This window comes from Callospermophilus lateralis, chromosome 13 (genome assembly GCF_048772815.1).
Source record: "Callospermophilus lateralis isolate mCalLat2 chromosome 13, mCalLat2.hap1, whole genome shotgun sequence".
Lineage (NCBI taxonomy): Eukaryota > Metazoa > Chordata > Mammalia > Rodentia > Sciuridae > Callospermophilus > Callospermophilus lateralis.
The window spans coordinates 62,604,064-62,611,964 of NC_135317.1; the positions used below are offsets into that span (position 1 = coordinate 62,604,064).

Below are 7,901 nucleotides of genomic sequence, written 5' to 3' on the forward strand. Positions count from 1 at the left end.
TTAGTGGCAGACTTCAAACTAAAGTCAATCAAAAAGGATAAAGAAGGACAGCAGAATAAAATAGACTTTATTATTGCTGTATGTATATACGTGACTGCATGACCAATGTGATTCTGCAAACTGTACACTCAGAAAAATGAGAAATTATACCCCATCTTATTCAAATGTATGATATGTCAAGATCATTGTACTGTCATGTGTAACTAATTAAAACAGATTTAAAGAAAAAAGAAGCAACAAAAAAATAAACATAGGAAAGTTTAAAAAATAAAATAAATAAATAGAAATAGTTCAAAAAAGAGAAAAAAAAGGATAAATAAAGACACTATATACTGATCAAGGGAACCATATACCAATAAGACTTAACAATTATAAATATATATGCCCCAAACAATGAAGCATCTATGTTCATCAAATAAACTATTCTCAAGTTCAAGAGTCAAATAGACCACAACACAATATTTTGGGGTGACTTTAAAACACCTCTTTCATTACTAGATAGATCTTCCAAACAAAAGCTGAACGAAGAAATTATGGGACTCAAAAATACAATCAATAACTTAGACTTAACTGACATATATAGAATATTTCATCCTATAATGAGAAAATACACTTTCCTCTCAGTAGCACATGAATCCTTCTCTAAAATAGACCAAATATTATGCCACAAAGCAACTCTTAGCAAAATTAAAAAGTAGAAATACTAGCCTGCATTTTATCAGATCATAATAGAATGAAATTAGAAATCAATAATAAAATAAGAAATAAAACCCACTCCAACACCTGGATACTAAATAATATGCTACTTAGTGAACAATGGGTTACAAAACACATCAAGGGGGAGATTAAAAAATTTTTAGAGGTGAATGAGAACACAGATACAACATATCAAAATATCTGGGACCTTATGAAAGCAGTTCTAAGAGGAAAGTTCATTGCATGGAATTCATTCCTTAAAAGAAGAAAAAGTCAACAAATAAATGACTTAACATTACATCTCAAAGCCCTAGAAAAAGAAGCACAAATCAACAACAAAAGCAGCATAAGACAGGAAATAATTAAAATCAGAGCTAAAATCAATGAAATTGAAATAAAAGAAACAATTGAAAAAATTGACAGAAAAGTTGGTTCTTTGAAAAAATAAATAAAATTGGCTCTTATCCATGCTAATGAAGAGAAGGAGAGAGAAAACTCAAATCACTAACATACATAATGAAAAAGGAACTATCACAACAGACACTATAGAAATATAGAAGACATAAACAGATATAATACCAATACTCTTCAATTTATTTCAGGAAATAGAAAAAGAGGCAGTACTTCTAAACTCATTCTATGAGGCCAATATCATTCTGATTCCAAATCAGGCAAAGACACATCAAAAAACAAACAAACAAACAAACAAACAAACAAAAAACTTCACACCAATATCTCTAATGAACATATATGCAAAAATTCTCAATAAAATTCTGGCAAATTGAATACAAAAACATATCAAAAAGATCATGCAACATGATCAAGTGGGATTCATCCCAGGGAGACAAGGCTGGTTCAACAAATGGAAATCAATAAATATAATTCATCACATCAATAGACTTAAAGAAAAAAATCATATGATCATCTAAATAGATGCAGAAAAGGCATTTGACAAAATACAGCACCCCTTTATGTTCAAAACACTAGAGAAACTAGTGATAGAAGGAACATATCTCAACATCATAAAGGCTGTCTATGCTAAGCCCCAGGCCAACATCATTCTAAATGGAGAAAAATTGAAGGCATTTCCTCTAAAAACTGGAACAAAGACAAGGATGCCCTCTTTCACCACTTTTATTTAACATAGTTCTTGAAACACTGGCCAGAGCAATTAGACAGACAAAAGAAATTAAAGGGATACACATAGGAAAAGAAGAGCTCAAATTAGCACTATTTGCTGATGATATGATTCTATACCTGGAAGACCCTAAAAGTTCCACCAGAAAGCTTTTAGAACTAGTAAATGAATTCAGCAAAGTAGCAACATATAAAATCAACACCCATAAATCAAAGGCATTTCTGTATATCAGTGACAAATTCTCAGAAAGGGAAATGAGAAAAACTACCCCATTTTCATAAGCCTCCAAAAAATTAAATAATTGGGAATCAACTTAATGAAAGAGGTGAAAGATCTATATAATGAAAATTACTAAACCTTAAGTAAAGAAAATGAAAGAAGACCTTAGAAGATGGAAAGATCTACCTTGCTCTTGGATAGGCAGAATTAATATTATCAAAATGACCATACTTCCAAAAGCACTATACACATTTAATGCTGTTCTGATCAAAATTCCAATAACATTCCTCATAGAAATAGAAAAAGCAATCATGAAATTCATCTGAAAAAATAAGGGACCCAGAATAGCTAAAGCAATACTTAGCAGAAAGAGTGAAGCAGGTGGCATCACTATACCAGACCTTAAACTATACTACAGAGCAATAGTAACAAAAACAGCATGGTATTGGCACCAAAACAGACTGGTAGACCAAAGGTACAGAATAGAGAACACAGAGACAAACCCTCAAAATTACAATTATCTTATATTAGACAAAGGTGCCAAGAACATGCATTGGAGAAAAGATAGCATCTTCAACAAATGGTGCTGGGAAAACTGGAAATGCATATGCAACAAAATGAAATTAAACCCCTATCTCTCACCATGCACAAAACTCAACTAAAAATGAATCAAGGATTTAGGAATAAAACCAGAGACCCTGTGTCTAATAGAAGAAAAAGTAGGCTCTAATTTCCATCATGTGGGATTAGGCCTCAACTTCCTTAATAAGACTCCTGTGGCACAATAATTAAAATCAAGAATCAATAAATGGGCTGGACTCAAACTGAAAAGTTTCTTATCAGCAAAAGAAACAATCTGTGAGGTGAATAGAGAGCCTACATCTTGGGTGCAAATTTTTACCCCCCACACATCAGATAGAGCACTAATCTCTATAATATATAAAGAACTCAAAAATCTAAACACCAAAAAAATAAATAACCCAATCAATAAATGGGCCAAGGACCTGAACAGACACTTCTCAGAAGAGGATATACAATCAGTCAACAAATACATGAAAAAATGTTTATCATCACTATCAATTAGAGAAATGCAAATCAAAACCACTCTAAGATTTCATCTCCCTCCAGTCAGAATGGCAGCTATTATGCATACAAGCAACAATAAGTGTTGGTGAGGATGTAGGGGAAAAGGTCCACTCATACATTGTTGGTGGGACTTCAAATTGGTGCAGCCAATATGGAAAGCAGTATGGAGATTTCTTGGAAAACTGGGAATGGAGCTAACATTTGACCCAGCTATCCCTTCCTTGGTCTATATCCAAAGGACTTAAAAACAGCATACTATAGGGACACAGCCACATCAATGTTTATAGCAGCACAATTCACAATAGCTAAAATGTGAAACCAACTTAGATGCCCTTCAATGGATAAATGGTTAAAAAAAATGTGGCATTTATACCCAATGGAATATTACTCAGCAATAGAAGAGAATAAAATCATGGTATTTACAGGTAAATGGGTGGAGTTAGAGAAGATAATGCTAAGTGAAGTTAGGTAATCCCAAATATCCAAATGCCTAATCTTTTTCTTTAATATTTATATTTTTTAAAAGCGGGGGGTAAGTTATCATCAACTGCACAAAGGAAAACTTAGACAAAGACCGAAACATCCCAAGCTAACATCCGGACTCACCTGCCTCCAAAATCTTCCTCCTCTTTACATAGGAGTCCAGGAAAGGAAGGTGAGGTTGGCGGAAAGGTGGGCTCTGTGAGGGCAGAGGATGAATTCTGGGTAAAAGGAAGGTGGACCACATAGATGATTTGCCAGTGGAGGGAGAAGGTGTCAGGGCATTCCACTGCCCAGCAGCTAGCTTTCAAAGCAGGTGCTCAGAGACCTTGCTGAGTTATGACATGTGCTGCAACCTTCAAATGCAGTGTTTAATAAAAGCCAAAAGACAGAATATCAAACTATCTTTACTGTTTACAGTAGTAAAGTGTAACATAATGTACAAATTGGTGAACAAACAACAGAGCCAACAATATCCCACCAGAGCCCATACAGCAAAACAGGAAATGAGGACATTTCTGCAAGACCTCAAGCAAGCGAGGTGATGGGTCACTGTCAGGTGGCTATAAAAGGCAGAGAATGGCCATCAAGCAGCAATGGATCTTTACAGGCCGATAGGCAGAACTATGAACATTTTAATTGGTATAGATTCCCAAATATTTCACAGAACCAGAGTCACTGTTCTAATGCATAATTCCAATACTTATTTGGACAGTGGCAAAGTAAAAATCCATAAGAACACTAAGTCACCTTTCTGTGGGTTTCTTTTGCAACCACACTTTGAAGCAGCTCTTTTATACAACATAACTGCAAATTCAGTGATATTTCATTTTACTTTATATAAAGACCACAATTATCTGTTAAAAGTAAATCTGAGGCTTTGATACAATTACCAAATGAGAAACATGGTAATTATTTCCTGGTTTTGAAAAGATAAAAGCTGGTTTTGGTTGTGCCAATCATTGCCCACATACCCACACCCAGGCACTGAGTGCAGAGGTGGTATCCTGGGCCTCCGACCCAGAGGGGACACACTCAGGAGCAGAAAGCACTTGGGCCTTATTACTGAAGGACTTATTTTATTTTTCACCTTTGAAGAAGTATTCCAGTATTTTGCCTTCAACTATACCATATGCTTGATGAAGTCTGTCATTTGCAGCTTTTAGAATTTTAATAATGCGCCTGGTGAAATTCCACCCCCCATACTCTCCCACAGATGCACAGTGTGAACCTGAGCTCTCCACGTGATTGGGACAAGTAGCTCCAGCAGTGACCACTGCTCCAGACTGAGAGCCAACATTTGGCCACAAGTTTGAAGGAAAACATGTTTTGAGATGGGCAATGAACAAAACCGAGAACAAAAACAAACCCAAAACCTTAAAACTTATTTCACAAAGAGAACAATGTGATTGGCCCAATGTAAGCTGTAGACTCATCCCTACCGAGTTTTGAGCTGCCCTGGAAGTGCTTCGAGGATCGTTTTGGTGACTGTCCTTGTCTTTCTCGGACTCCTCTGTGATCAGCGTGGTGGCTCACCATTCAATAACAAATGCAAGGACGATGGCAGGGTGTGGGGTGGTCCCTCTGGAGGGGATGCCTCCCGTCTGCTGCTGGAACACACCCATGGTATCCTCATCCTCCATCTCCAGCTGGGCTGGAGTGTCTGTTTCATTAATTGGTTGCCCATCAAACCTGAATCTAATCTGTCTCTTTGACAAGCTCTGCCTCTCGCAGTAGGCCTTCATCAGCTTGCTCAGTGGGGTATGCCTCTTGATCTTGAATTGCACCACTGAGCCATCCTGCCCCGCCACCTTCAGGTTAATGTGGTCATTCTCCACACCCCCATTGGGCTTCTCCTCGGACGTGGCTATACAGAGACTCTGAGATAGCGAGATGCGGAGGCAGAAGAGGCAGCCCCAATTGGGCGAGTCTTGCTCTGGGCCCCGCTGCTCTCCCAAATACCTAACCTTTTTTTTGACATAAAGTGGCTGATTCATAGTGGGATAGGGAGAAGAAGCATGGGAGGAATAGATGAACTCTAGATAAGGCAGAGGGGTGGGAGGGAAAGGGATGGGGCACGGGGTTGGTAATGATGGTGGAATGTGATGATCATTACTATCCAAAGTATAGGTGCGAAGACACTAACTGGTGTAAATATACTTTGTATACAACCAGAGATATGAAAAATTGTGCTGTATATGTGTAATAAGAATTGTAATGCATTCTACTGTCATATATAAATAAAAAATAAATAAAAAGAATTTGTAAACAAGTTCGGTAAAGCATCAGGATACAAAATCAACACATAACAGCAGCATTTTTATGCACCAGTAACTTGCTAAGAAAGAAAGTATGATCAGAGTGTAGTGGTGCATGCCTGTAATCCCAGCAGCTCAGGAAGCTGAAGCAAGAGGATCACAAGTTCAAAGCCAGCCTCAGCAGAAGGGAGGCACTAAGCAACTCAGTGAGACCTTGTCTCTAAATAAAATACAAAATAGGGCTGGGAAGTGGCTCAGTGGTCAAGTGTCCCTGCATTCAATCTCTGGTACCTGCCTCCCCCGAAAAAACAAAAAAAAAAAAATAAAGAAATTATGAAATCAATCCTTTTCACAATAGCTACAAAAATTATTTCGGAATAAATTTAAACAAGGAAATGAAAGATCACTACAATTAAATTATAAAACACTGATAAAAGAAATGATGGTAGACATAATAAAGAGAAAGAGAAAAGATAATTCTTGTTCATGTATCAAAAAGATCAGCATTATTAAAGCGACATGGTACTGAAAATGATCTATAGATTCAATGTAATTACCATCAAAAAACCAAATTACTGTCTTCACAGAAAGAGAAAAAGATAATCTTATACTACACAAGTTTTGATAGATTGTTTTTCTTATTACTTACTGCTGAATATTTTAAGTGTCTAATTTTATTACTTGTCTCACAAATTATCATGATTTTTTAATGTTAAAATAATTGGGGTCCTGTGTTGTTCATATAGCAACCACAAGAAACCCATAATAGCCAAAGTGATTCTGATTTAAAAAAGCAACGAACCAGCCAACCAACCAACAAACAAAACAGTGCTGGAGGCATCATAATACCTGACTTCAGAACATACTACAAAGCTGTAGTAACCAAAACCCAAAACAGCATGGTAATGTCATTAAAAAATAAAGACACACAGACACATAGTCTGAAGGAACAGGAACAGAGAAACTGGAAATCAATCCATAGTCAGACAGCTAGTTGATTTTTGACAATTGCACTAAGAATATATGGTAGGGCAGAAATAAATTCTTGAATAAATGTTGCTGGTAAAATCAGATATGCAAATGCAGAAAAAATTACTATAAGAAAACAGGGGAAACTCTGCAAGACACCTGGGTAGCCCATGGTTTTTTTAGATAGGATTTCAAAGGCATAGGTGACAAGAGTAAAACTAGACAAATAGACAACCTATATAATGAAAGAAAATATTTACAAATTATTCATTCAACAAAGGATTGATATCCAGAATATATATATATATATATATATATATATATATATAACTCAAAGCTGAACAAACACCATAAAAATCCAAACAATCTAATTTAAAACTGAGCTAAAGAACTAAACATGTCTCAAAAGAAGACATATGATAGGTCAATAAGTACTTTCAAACCTACTCAGTCTCACTAATCATTTGTGAAATACAAATAAAATTAAAATGAAATATACTCTCACCCCAATTAGAATGGGTATCATCAAAAAGACAAAAAATAACAAATGCAAGCAAGGGTGAAGAGAAAAGTGAACTCCTACAGTGTCTATGGGAATGCAATTTAGTACAATCATTATGGAAAACATTACAGAGGTTCCTCAAAAAAATGAAAAATAGAATTAATGTCTAATCTAGCAATTTCACTATGGGGTGTGTAGCCAAAGGGAATGAAATCATAATACCAAAAAGATACTTGTATTCCTGGGTTTATTGCAGCATTATTTAACAACAGTCAAAACATGGAATAAATGCAGATGCCCTTCAGTGGATAAGTGAGAATATAAAATGTGGCATATCTACACAATGGAATATTATTCAGCCATAAAAAGAATAAAATCCTGTCATTTGCAGTGACATGGTTGGACCTGGAAGCTGTACAGTGAAATAAGCCAGGAACAGAAAGACAAATACCACATGTTCTTACTAATTTGTGGAAACAAAAGTCAATCTTGTAGAAGAATGGAAATAAATAGTGCTCACTTGAGACTGGTAAAGGGAAAGGAGAGGGATGAA

The 7,901-nt window shown here is 35.9% G+C and overlaps 1 pseudogene; it reads right to left on the bottom strand.

Annotated features, from left to right (window-relative positions):
- Nucleotides 1-5,158: 5,158 nt before the first annotated feature.
- LOC143412087 (small ubiquitin-related modifier 3 pseudogene) lies at nt 5,159-5,616 on the bottom strand (annotated as a pseudogene).
- Between the last annotated feature and the right edge of the window lie 2,285 nt (nt 5,617-7,901).